The 13,732-nt window shown below is 36.8% G+C and overlaps 1 long non-coding RNA gene across 2 annotated transcripts in view; it reads left to right on the top strand.

Annotated features, from left to right (window-relative positions):
• LOC106526695 (uncharacterized) overlaps positions 1-5,141 on the top strand; it is a 9,845-nt gene extending 4,704 nt beyond the window's left edge. For both annotated transcript variants that reach the window (XR_001311292.1, XR_001311293.1), the window contains 2 exons: positions 301-368; positions 4,642-5,141. This is a non-coding gene — a long non-coding RNA (uncharacterized LOC106526695). The remainder of the gene's footprint in view (positions 1-300; positions 369-4,641) is intronic.
• Positions 5,142-13,732: the final 8,591 nt, after the last annotated feature.

A 13,732-nucleotide genomic window follows, 5' to 3' on the forward strand; every position in this document is an offset into this window, starting at 1 on the left:
CACACACACACACACACACACACACACACACACACACACACACACACACACCGTTATATGCAAAAATATTATTGCATTGCCTTTAACTCTTGGTGATATAAAACACATACTACCAAATTTAGATTGTTCTATTTTTTGCATTTTTTTCATAAAAAGGTTCTAGATTCTCATTCACAACAAGCCAAGCCTCCCCCTGGTTGTACATATAGAAAAAGCCTTTTTGTAATGATTCTGCGCCTGAATTAAAAGAATTAAACCAAGCACTGATAATGTTTCATGCTTTAATTCTGTGTATTGCAGTTGGAGACGTTGCTAAATCAACATTTAATTCTCAGACTGTGGATGTGAGACACGACGCTGATGCACAGGTGAGTCTGCATCACAGTGTTTTAATGAGAGTTTTAACGATTCGATGCATAAATAAGCCGAGAGGATGCGATAAGATGGTAGATTCAGAGAGAACGCTCGATGATGCAGAAGAGATAAATTATGATTCATTAAACATCATTCCACGTGAGACCTCTAATTAACCTTTACTGCTTTATCAAATTACATTTTCACTCTAATGCTGCCAAACACATTCTTCTGTAAGGATTTTCATGGACAGGTTGGAATTTATGCAGTTCAGCTTATTAAATGCAAAGTTTACAGATGAGTCAAGGTGTTTATTTAAATTTTCTAAACACAATATGAGCTTTGCTCTTCATTTAAACTTTTGTTGTGAAAAAAAAAACCCTAAGTATTGGTTTATTTGGAGTCTGTGCTGCATTCACTGTCCTGGAGCAAAATGGTAAACTTGCTGCAAAGGAGCAGCCTCCAACAAATGGCTATGTTAAATAGAGTAGTAAATAGAATAGTTTAGAGAGCTTGGCTGCTTTCAGAATTTGTTACACACTTTTAGCCTGACTGAAAGAATAAATCTCTTAGTTTTTTTGTTATTTTGTGTGTGTGTAAAAAATACTTTGTGATGCTTTATTGCAGAAACCTAATGCTGGGGAGTCTTGTGGTTCGGGGATTTTTTTTGTCCAACAGCAAACTGAAAATTACACAATATTTATCATCCTCAGCTGAAGACAAATGGGCAATAACTGTCTGTCTGTCATGATCAGTGGAGGTTGGAACCCAGAATGCAGACTCCAGGAGCTCAGAAAACCAAAAATGTGTGTGTGTATATTATATATATATATATATATATATATACTGTGAAAATTTAGAGTCTCTGCAGGAAATGATAAACACAAGTAAGTGATCGGAACTGTGCCATTAAACAAACAATGCACTGCTAAAGGGGTGGTAGAAAACGAATGAATATATGTGGGAGTTAAAGATTAAAAGGGAATGAGGAACAGGTGAAGAGGGCGTGGCAGGCTGAAGAAAAAAACAGAGGGGCTGAGAACTAACTGAGGACAGGTAAATGATGGTGCAATTAAACACAAAGAAACAGAAGAAAATATAAACTAATTGATAATGACTATTCTGTGAGATTCTGACTGAACACTCATCAAAATACAGAAGATATTTAAAAATCAAAGCTGTGTTTTTGAAAAGTTTATAATTTACGAGGTCTATATTTACTGAACAAACTCTGGTCCAAACTGCATGAAGCAAGTCATCACAGGAAGTTAATGCTTCTGCAAAGTTCAACACTCGTGTTCCAGTTATGTATTAATTTATGACATGGACATGTTTTTTCTTCTTAATATTGGAGGACTAGTTTTACAATTCAAATGCATGTTCTGGATGTCACGAAGATGTTTCCACACCTCGGGGCTGTAACTCGACTCCACGATTCTTTAAAGGTTGGGGTCAGAGACGTGTCAAACACACATTATTAAAGAGCAAATTCACCCTCTGCTCTACTGTCTTTTAGCTATCCAGCTTCCTCACAGCTCTGAAATGCGTGCATGCATTTTTACATGAATTAAAATAAATTAATGTTTAAATTTTTTTCCCCCAATGTCTTTCTGGTTCAGCAGGGTGAAATATCTTTTTATGACAACACTCCCAGCACATGGCCACTCAGATTATCAGACCACAACAAGCAGTGGGAACACAGCTTATGACAGTAATAAATTCTAATGAAAATATTCTCATACCCCATAACAAATTAAAATAGAAATCATGGTAATCATATCAATGTATAATTATTCTATCAACAATTTATCTGCCCAATGAATGATTCTATATTTGGATGAGAGAAGAAAAAAAAATCATCAGTTGACAGCTGGATAATTAAATCAGTGTTTGATGGTATAATTAATACACTCAAGGTGATAGAGTCCCCTTTCTGTTTCTGAGAGACACAACATCAAATGTATTTTACAGTCCTTCCCTCATTCATTAATGCATAAAGCAAGTCCTAAAATGTTCAGTGGGTTGTCAAAGCGGATGCAAATATTTCATTGATCMGAAGAACTCATCTTGTTCTGCTGTCAGTGTGACTGGTGTGACGCTTTAAATCTGAAATATGAATAATAACAGTAAAATTTACTGTCAGCCAAGTAGGAGCAGTTTTAAATCAACCCAAGTCTTTTATATCTAATCTGCTGAAGCACCTTGTGTTTTAACAGATTTGTGCTTCCATCGAGAGTGTGATATTTTGTGGAACGTGACTAAAAATAGCAGCACTGTTCACGTTATTCAAACCTGGGGTTTAATTGAGGAAAATATAAAGATGGCATAAAAGGCTTGCATTTTGAAGCTGCCAAAAACAACTGAAAATGGTATTTAAAGAAGTAAAATAYAAAGCTTGCAGACCTATAGAAGAAACAAAATACTGAAACGATTAGATAAAGTAAGAAAAAATCTTTGCAGAATTATAAAAGTAATATTAATTGAAAGAATGCGCACAATAAGAACTCATCCAGTATACCTACTCAATTTTTTAAAAATATTTTTAGCTGGATTATTGAGATACATCGGGAGCTGAGCTTTATCAGTTGAACGTAGATGTACATCCAATGATTATTTTCTGAAAGTTTCAATAAAAGTTGTTCATGAAATAGTTTGCTAATACACAAAGCACAACACACTTGGTGGATACAGTATAGTGGTACATAATAGAATAGAATAGAATAGAATAGAATAGAATAGAATAGATCTTCATTTCAAGACAGACATAAAACAACAAAAATATGCATAAATAAATATGAAATTTTGGCCAACATACAAGGCCATCTGCACATAAAGAAGTAAGTTGAAGTAAAAATGATGTTACATAACTGCCAGCTTTTTAGTGATAGATAAAAGGGTTTAATAAACTTGTCTACAACACAACTATAACAGGACTGGTTAAATGAGAGATTTACTTTGTGCTAAACTGAAACATTTGGGGTAAATAAAAAAAGGGATATTTGGCTTTTGGGGGAAATTTCTCGATAAACTTAAAAYACAGTAAAACCTACTTTTAACACAACTTGCTGATCTCTAACAGGAAGCACAACACAATTCAATGACAAGAGTTTGATCCAAAAATCGACCAAGAAATTTCCTGGTTCAATTAGAATTTATACGATCCTCATCATGTTCCCATTTTGACATCATGAGGCCAAGATGACACCAAATGATGGACAACCTTGCCAAATATCCTTTACTTTTTGTGCTGGTTTAATAATTTTTAAATGATTTATAAATGATCACACAAATCAAAATAAAATTAGTTTCCAGAAAAAAAAGAAAATCTGGGGAACTTTCCAGAAATACATGGTGAATGACGTCCCCTCGGCACTCCATCAGTCCAAATCACTGCAGGAGCTTTCATTAATTGGTTGTTGTGCTGTTGTATTATGGATTGTAAAAGCACAATTTAAAAAACAGGCACGCACGCATGCACGCACGCACACACGCACACACACACACACACACACACACACACACAGAGTCAGCGTGACTCTGTTCTCCAGTACACTGCTTGCTGCAGACATTATTGGGCCTGAGCATCTGTTGCAAGACATTAGCAAGCAAATGTAATGTGAAAGGTTGTACTCTACAGTGACACGTCCGTGTTAAACCCACATTTTCTTCAAACTAAACAAAGAGCTCTAAAATGCACTTACACAACCTTCAACAACMAGAATGTCTTCACTTCTCTCCACATCTGTGAGCAGCAAGCTCTGTTTGTGTCCTGAATCTTTTGAGACAAGACTAAATGCTGGTCCCATACCATTGACAGATTATTATATAGACATCTTATTTATTGCAGGTTGAACACACTTTTATTTAAACTTAACACATGCCTACTTTTGAACCATTCACAGAGGAATCACAGTCAGCTTTGACTGCAGCAGAATACTGTCCAAATAAAGGCAAAGACACAACATATCATCTGTGCCTCTCATTGGCCAGTAGTAGTTGGCTTCATTTGATTGGCTGATCAGGCATAAAATGAGATTTAAGGCACTAATTTAGTACTGATGCTCACTCCCCTGATGGTAACCAGCAGCAGATATCTCACAACATGCAAACAGTATTCTGATTTTTGTGTGTGAAATAAATTTGACAGTCTTACATGTTTGTGTTAACATTTGTATTTAATTCATTATTTGCAGAAATGAGTTCTCACAAGTCTTACCTGCATCTCTGCTTCCAAAAATACAGAAAGTACAACCCGGCAAACCAAACATCTACTTCCACTTGTTTCAGGTGCGAATGTGTTAGCTCATAAGAACACATCGAGACAGCAACCAAGGCTGGTTAAGTGAATCAAAACAAAGGAAGTCCTCCTCATCCTCCCATCAGAGGGACTGATGGGAGAAAACACACAGAATAAACACAAGATCAGTGAACCAGCTTTGGCTCAGGAGGAAGTGCAGCCATTTGCCAGAGAGGAAGTTGGCAATTCCATTTTTGCTTCCCCACCCTACATGTCAAAATGTCCTTGGGCAAGACACTGAACCAAATGTTGACTCCGATCTGTCAGGTTGCATGCATATGTGTGTGCTTGCATGTGGGTGTCTGTGTGTGTGAGATTATCAACAAGGATAGCAGAACATTGCATAAAACACACAGTCCATCTACCATTTATAATTAAGATGTTCTGTAATGAATTTTCTTTATTACAGCAAGACAGACAGTCAACAACAGGACAGTCTGTTGCTTAGCAGCACCACACTGACTGACATGAAGTCCTAACACAGTTTCACAAATAACACAAACAAAATCTGTTTCATTATGTGGCAATTACTGGTATTGCTTTAAAACTCCAATTTTGAATAGATTGGGAAATTGTGTAAAATGTGATTAAACAGAATGAAGGGATGTGTAAATCTCAGAAATCACATCATTTAAAAGTGGACCTAGTTAACCCATCAAAGTTTGAAACAAAGAAAACAAAACAAGTTTTAGGAAAAAGTTTCAGTAACATATTTTAAAAAAAATGTAGTGACAGAAGCAAGAAGAGTCACTAAATGTGTTACAAATTAGAGTCAATGGGGTTTTGTCTGATGTCCATTCCTCTATATAGTCTCCCCTCAAGGCTGCCGCCTCTTTTATTTATCTTGAATACAAATGATTGTTGCAGCCAGTATCCACAGCATTACATTTTAAAGTTTGCTGATGATTCTGTCATCCTGTCTCTTCTCAGCAGTGATGACCCTGGTCAGGGACTAAACTGAATGGTGTGCATCTCCTTTTATACAGTTAAACATTTCAAAAACTAAGGAGATGGTCATTGATTTTGGAAAACACTCTTTGTTTGCCACTCCTGTGGTTATTAACGGTGAAGCTGTTGAGGTTGCACACCAATAATAAATATCTTGGAACTGTTTTGGATGACAAACTGATTTTTAACGCTCACGTGAACTCACTTTAAAAGAAACATGAGGGAATGTATTTTTATCAGAAGCTCTGTGGTTTTAATGTTGATTCTACTTTTATGAGAATGTTTTATTTGTGTTTTCTTGAGTCTCTTTTAATTACTTTTGGCATTTTAACATGTAAGAACAAAAACCAACTCTGGGGGATTGTCAGGATGTGCAGCAGAATTGCTGGAATTGACCTACAGAACCTCACTGACCTACATACAGTCAGGTCAGTGAAAAAGGCCAGACTGATTCTGGCAGACTCTGATCACCCTCTCTATGGTGAGCTCAGGCTGTTTCTATCTGGACGCAGGCATCAGTTGACCAAATGTAATACTAATACTGTACTTTACGGTATATGCATACAGTGGGGAGAACAAGTATTTGATACACTGTTGATTTTTCAGGTTTTCCCACTTGCAAAGCTTGTAGAAGACTGTAATTTTTATCATAGGTACTCTTCAACTGTGAGTGATGGAATCTAAAACAAAAATCCAGAAAAATACAATGTATGATTTTTAAATAATTAATTTCCATTTTATTGTGTGAAATAAATGTTTGATACACCAGAAAACTGAAACTTAATATTTGGTACAAAAACCTTTGTTTGCAATTACAGAGATCAGACGTTTCCTGTAGTTCTTGACCAGGTTTGCACACACTGCAGCAGGGATTTTGGCCCACTCCTCCATACAGATCTCCTCCAGAGCCTTCAGGTTTCGGGGCTGTCGCTGGGCCACACAGACTTTAAGCTCCCTCCAAAGATTTTCAATTGGATTCAGGTCTGGAGACTGGCTAGGCCACTCCAGGACCTTAAGATGTTTCCTACGGAGCCACTCTTTAGTTGCCCTGGCTGTGTGTTTTGGGTCGTTATCATGCTGGAAGACCCAGCCACGACCCATCTTCAGTGCTCTTACTGAGGGAAGGAGGTTGTTGGCCAAAATCTCACGATACATGGCCCCATCCATCCTTCCCACAATATGGTGCAGTCGTCCCGTCCCCTCTGCAGAAAAGCATCCCCAAAGAATGATGTTTCCACCGCCATGCTTCACGGTTGGGATGGTGTTCTTGGGGTTGTACTCATCATTCTTCTTCCTCCARACATGACGAGTGGAGTTTAAACCAAAAGGTTCTATTTTTGTCTCATCAGACCACATGACCTTCTCCCATTCCTCCTCTGGATCATTCAGATGGTCATTTGCAAACATCAGACGGGCTTTGACATGCGTTGACTTGAGCAAGGGCAGCTTGCGTGCACTGCAGGATTTTAATCCTTGACGGCGTAGAGTGTTACTGATTGTTTTCTTTGAGACTGTGGTCCCAGCTCTATTCAGGTCATTGACCAGGTCCTGCCGTGTAGTTCTGGGCTCATTCCTCACCTAGATCAATGATGCTCCACGAGGTGAGATCTTGCATGGCGCCCCAGACCGAGGGAGATTTTCCGTTATTTTGTATTTCTTCCATTTTCTAATAATTGCACCAACTGTTGTTGCCTTCTCACCAAGCTGCTTGCCTATTGTCCTGTAGCCCATCCCAGCCTTGTGCAGGTCTACAATTTTATCCCTGATGTCCTTACACAGCTCTCTGGTCTTGGGCAGTGTGGAGATGCTGGAGTCTGATTGACTGAGTGTGTGGACAGGTGTCTTTTATACAGGTAACGAGTTCAAACAGGTGCAGTTAATACAGGTAATGAGTGGAGAACAGGAGGGCTTCTTAAAGAAGAACTAACATGTCTGTGAGAGCCAAAATTCTTACTGGTTGATAGATGATCAAATACTTATTTCACACAATAAAATGGAAATTAATTATTTAAAAATCCTACATTGTATTTTTCTGGATTTTTGTTTTAGATTCCATCACTCACAGTTGAAGAGTACCCATGATAAAAATTACAGTCTTCTAAAAGCTTTGCAAGTGGGAAAACCTGAAAAATCAACAGTGTATCAAATACTTGCTCTCCCCACTGTATGTGTTTATGTATATGTGTATATGTGCATTGGTACATGTACAGTACTATATATCACATGTGTACATTGTGGGGTTGTTTTTGTTTTTCTTTTATTTATCTTTGTTTATTCTTCTCATCCTCTCCTGTACTGAGCTGCAGTAATGTGCAAATTTCTTCACGGTGGGATCAACGAAGTCTAGTCTTATCTTATCTTTTCTTATCTTAATAGATTTAAAACCTCATTTATGCCAGCAGTAGTTAAATATCTTAAGGAACATTTGTGATTTTTTAATTTTTTTATGTGTGTGTTTGTGTATCACTGTTTTTGTTTTGTTTACTGGCTGTGCAACAAACTGACCCTTGGTGATAATAAAGATTCTTGAACTGAATTAAGAAAAAGCTGGAGGAGTATTTTGCAACTAACTAAGGAGAATAAAAAGAGCATTTTAAAGAGACTGAATCTTTCACAAATGAAGGTGGGTAGAAGTTCATCGGTCTACAAAACACTTTTCCAAAACAGTGAAACAATTTCAGACTAACACTCGTCAACTGAAAATTGGACAACTTTGAATATCCCAACATCTATAGTTCACATCATTATCACGAAAAACAATGCTGAATGTCAGTATAGTACTTGATGCCCAGGATCTATCAAGGCAGAACCTCAGAAACTCTTCCATAAATCAGACCACAAAGATGATTAATAATATTTTTTTGTGAGGATGCTAAAACAGCATGGTGGTTAACCCTGTTATGTCACAGTAACAAGGTCCTGTGTTCAGACCTGGGGCCTTTTTATTTGTGCAGTTTGCATGTTTTTCTTGTTTTTGCACATGTTTTCTCCAGGTACTCAGGTTATCCCCCCACAATCCAAATACCTGCATGTCAGGCTCCTTCAGGTTCAGGCTTCTCTGTGATCTCATCGGGATTTGCCTGGTTAAATAAAGGTAAATATATATTTTAGGTGGGGCTCTACACTATCTGCTCATATGGACAAGTTGCAAAACTTGTTCTTACTGACCAAACAGGTAAATGATGAGGCAACTTCCTCTTGTTTTACTCAGGAGGAATGTTTTGATGGAAATAAACTCTGAGGAGTTCATTACTGCGATTTCCAACCAGTTCCAGGAACAAAGGGTTGTGGGAGGAGACACAGGCAAGTTTGCAAGCATCCTACCTGAAGGATAGGAGCTTTGCAGAGCGGTTGCATGCTATCACTGTGTGATGTTTAACGATCCATCAGAGAATGATGGCTCAACTCAGCCTTAAGTATGATGTGGTTTAATCAGGAGTCATTGCATACAGCTGCAGCGTGTGCTGTCAGAACCAGCACCGCCTAACCTTTCTCACGTGTTCACCATTAAATGGACTGGTTAATGCAGAAAAACAGAGCAGAAAAAAAACTGGGATCCTGACATTACAGTATGTGTATGAAGGGTTGGGAAGTGAAGCAAAAACAGAAAACAAMAATAAAAACCCACCACAATGAATGATTGTAGTAAAAATGTCTCCTTTTTGTTTTTGCTTTTAACTCATTTTTGGAACTTCCAGCTGCAAATTTCTGCAGCAAAAACTACTCAGTGAAAATAAGAAGAAACAAATTAGGATTATAAGAAGTAGTTTAGAAATTTTGTTTACATTTAACTAAAAATCCAGGAAATACAGCATTTTCTACTAAATTTAAAACAATAGCTAAATATTTACAAAAGCTAAATAACTAAATATTTATCTGCACAGTCACCAAGGTTTTTGTTTTGTGTCTGTATTCATGACTTTATATACACTGAAAGCTGAAAAATAATATAATACAATACAATATGTACAATACAATATAAAAGTGAAATATTGACACCAGAAAATTTGAATTTTTGAGCAGAAGAAATGTTTTTATAGAAGGATAAAAAACCCATCTGTTTTTCCATTTTCCAGTGGTGGTAGTTTTGAGATGGCTGTGCTGTAGGTACAACTCTTAAAAGGTATCCAGTTTAAAATAATTATATATTGAAAATATGCCGAACACGTTATTTTCAGTGGTAAATATGATGTATTTGTATACTGTTTCAATAAAACAGCAGGTTTTAATGACTTGCAAATTGCTGTGTTACGTGTGCTTTTTTCCCATCTGACTTTTTTGGACACAGCTTTGTAAAAACATTCAAAACAGGCCATTTAAATCAACTCTAACTTGATGGGTCTGTGGCAACAATGGCTGTGATGAATGATGATTGGAAGTCCTTGATTGGACTGTCGAACTGAGGCCTTCAGTCATAAAAAAAGCAAATTACACTACTTGTTGGTGACATATGTCAACAAGTGAGGATTTTTTTTCTTCTTTTTTTGCCTCATTGGGCACAATCAGCAGTATATTGATAGATTTGTGAAGATTGTAAACCCAGACATGCCAACACAATGTAATAATGCAGAATTATAATTAAGCAGATTAAGATGACTCTTCTGTTCTTTATCTGCCTCTGATGATGGACGCTTACTCTGACTAAAAACAGGCACTGCTGAAAATGTGGCTTCAATATTTATGCTTGTGTAAATCAAGCCAGACTGATGCTGATTGTTACGGCTCATTGTTTGCCAGAAGAGGTCAAGAAATGCCGTCAGTGCACTTTTGTAAACAAGTAAAAAAAAGAAAAAAGAAAGCAGTGCCACAGCAGACTGAGGGAGACAGAGAGCCCTGTGGGGTAAATTTCAGCTGCCATAAAGATCAAGTTGTTAAAGGCAGTCAAACCTCATTAATATAACAGTTCATTCATCCCTATACAGCCTCTTCTTACCCTCCTGCCCTTTAACTACTTTCACCATGGAGCTTTCGTCTAAAATAATTATTTTAGACGAAAATAATTATTTCATCTTAAAGATGAAAACTATCAAACCAGTCTTAAGATTGGTTTGATAGTTTTCATCTTTAAGATGTTACAAAGTGCCATGGTGCTCTTATTCAGGCAGCAGCAGAGAGGCCCACGAGCTACAGAGCCAACTAAAACAAAAGCTACTAARACTCTGCACAGAAAAATCATGTAACAATAGTTTTCTCATATTTTCTCTCTGCTTAGCCTAGCCATTATTAGCTGGTTCATACAATCTGAGCAAACCCATTTCCACAGTAGATTGTTGCTGTATTGAAACAACTCCAGTTGTTACAATTTTAAAATTGAACGGTTCGTGCAAGCACTATTTTATAAACCTTTACCCAGCTGTCAGTCTGGCAGATACATTACAATACTCCCGCTACATGTGACCCCAGGATACACAGAAAATGTTTGTGCTTGCAAATAACAGAATTGTATAATGACGGTGTAATTTAAACTTCAATGCATGGGTGCAGATGGGATTTTTGAACTGTGGGAGGTAACGAGCTTTCAGCAAGTGATTTCAACCCAAGTTATTTTTGTGTAATTTTGGCTTATACATAGAGCACAAGTATTTACTTTCATGATAACCTGTTGGTGAATAGTTTGCACAAAATGCCATAATAGAATTATTTGAAATTAAGGATAAACAACAATGAACATTGTTAAACACTTTCCCAATCAACACTAGCCATGCATTTTAAAAYTCTAATTTGTCTGGAATACCAAAACTTGCCTCTGTTTTATTTCAACATTTCTATGTGAACTCAGAAGTGCAAACACCAACATTTMATTACATAAAAATCTGTATTCTGCAAAGGAAACTCATCTTAAATGACAAACTGTAATATCACAAATTCCTTTCTATTGGAAATGTTAACATTTTTTTTATTTTTGAAATTTCCAGACATCAAATACAATTCAAATTAATAAATTGAATATTTTCAACACAATTTTTGCAAAAATACAACAACAACAAAAACAATAATAATAATTGAATAAATGTAGTATCATTGTTATTAGGTTTGCTTTTATTGTCACATGTCCCAGTTATCAGCATTATTAGCAAAGATTGCATATGTAAACCAGAAATATCTGAAGCCAGTTTCTGCAGCTGTAATTTTGCAARCCAGAAGCTAAAAAGTTTGAAAAGCACTGCACCTTTAGGGAGGGGTATGTTCAAATACACTGAAAGTTGGAACTTTGAGCACTGAACATAACTCCACAGCGGAGTGCTTTCAGTGCATCCCAGYCTTACAAACATACAAAAATTGTGTATCGACTGAGTTTGAATTCAAATCAGGCGGGTGAAATTAATTCATCATTCAGGTTGAAGGTCTGATTCTGATTTGGGTCTGGGAAATTCTGACGTCCATGAATGCACCATTACTTGTAGGACACATGGACGCTGTAACGTAAACTAATCTAATAGAACATTTATAACATTTTATAAAATAGCGTTTGGATGAACAGCTTTGAATGGAGCTGAATGGAGGTGGCAGCTGTTTACTTTGATCTTGGCCCMACTTGAGCAAAAATTAAAGTTTATTTCTCCAAACTGAAGACAGTTAAAAGCTATCTACAGCAGGTAAGATATTAATTGTTCATGGTGTTTTTATAAAACATCACTTCTAAATGATTGAAATGTCTGTATAGTGAGCAGTTTAAAACTCAGCCAAAAAAAATCAATTACATTTAATGACAACTACTTCTCAGGAACTGTGACTAACCTTATGTATTATTATTGTCATTGTTTTTTATTTAGATTTGTTTGAGTTTAAATTGTGTGTGAAAATTTCTTTAACAGATCTGAATAACTTTCTTTTTTTCCCCTCGAAAGTGTATCCTCTGTGGACCCTGCACTGTTCCCTGTTAAAGGTACTGTTGACGTTTTCTTACAGGAAAAACAGTCCGACTGGACACAGTGCTTATAAATCTTATGCATTTAATTGTTGTTAGCTTTGCTTGATTTCCCCTGGTGTGGCGAGCAGAGCTGTTGAAGAATCAGGGGAAATGAATCAGTGAAGCACCAAGGTGGAATCTCAAAAGACTGCTATGATAACACCGGGACACTTTTACAGTCTTACATGTGCAGCGTGTGTTGGACACAAGATGATTTTATTTGGGGGTGMATTAGATATAAATATCACTCTCGGCACAAAATACAGGAGACTTTTCCTCAAAGGCAAGAAGTGATGCAGCCAAAAAAGGTCAGGCTGTCAGCCGAGTTTCTGCCTGAAATGATTTCCTGATGTTAAGTCATCTGAAATGGCTCTGAGATCAGTCTTCATGAGGAAGAAAATCCAATTTAATACACTCATGTTTGCAACAAATTTAACCATTTTATTCCACAAGTTAAGAATATTATTGATTTTGTGACAGATACTGTAGGTAGATAGATAGATAGATAGATAGATAGATAGATAGATAGATAGATAGATAGATAGATAGATAGATAGATAGATAGATAGATAGATAGATATTCTACTTCCTACTGCCAAAAGGTTTTGATGAAAAAACTGGGGTTTTGCTTCTTATTAAGCTTTCAATCTATATTCAAGTTTAAAATGAATGAGGTGAAAAGATGAAAGAAAGTGAATATATTAATTTTCTTTTTTTCCCGGGGCTTTCTTGTCRGAACAATTATGTTCCTTAGAAATAAAAAGCTTCCTTGTGCTGCACACTTCACAGTCTCTGGACCACCCCACGTTCACGTGAACAAAAGACAAGGCGGGTTTTCTTTTTCCCCGCTGAGTGCCTACTGGGACGTTTGACAAAGGCACTAGAGCATTAGCATTCAAATGAATTTTACAGGTGGCATACGGTGCACAAAAGGTGGCGCAGCAAAGAAATGTTGTTGTGGAACGCAAGAGACAGGACAACATTTTTTTCACCCAAACTGTGACAACTGCCTTTGAATTCCCTTCTACTTCACCAACTCTATTTTCAGCTGACGTTAATCATTTGGATTTAACAGCCTGGAACTCATTATTTTTGACTTGCTAGCTTAAAGGTGAGCATTTTGGATCCCTAAATTTGTCTAAAAGTGAACCAAAATGCTGTTGGAGGGAGGGAGGAAGGAAGGAAGGAAGGAAGGAAGGAAGGAAGGAAGGAAGGAAGGAAGG

This window comes from Austrofundulus limnaeus, unplaced genomic scaffold (assembly GCF_001266775.1).
Source record: "Austrofundulus limnaeus strain Quisiro unplaced genomic scaffold, Austrofundulus_limnaeus-1.0 Scaffold289, whole genome shotgun sequence".
In the NCBI taxonomy this organism is placed as follows: Eukaryota; Metazoa; Chordata; class Actinopteri; order Cyprinodontiformes; family Rivulidae; genus Austrofundulus; species Austrofundulus limnaeus.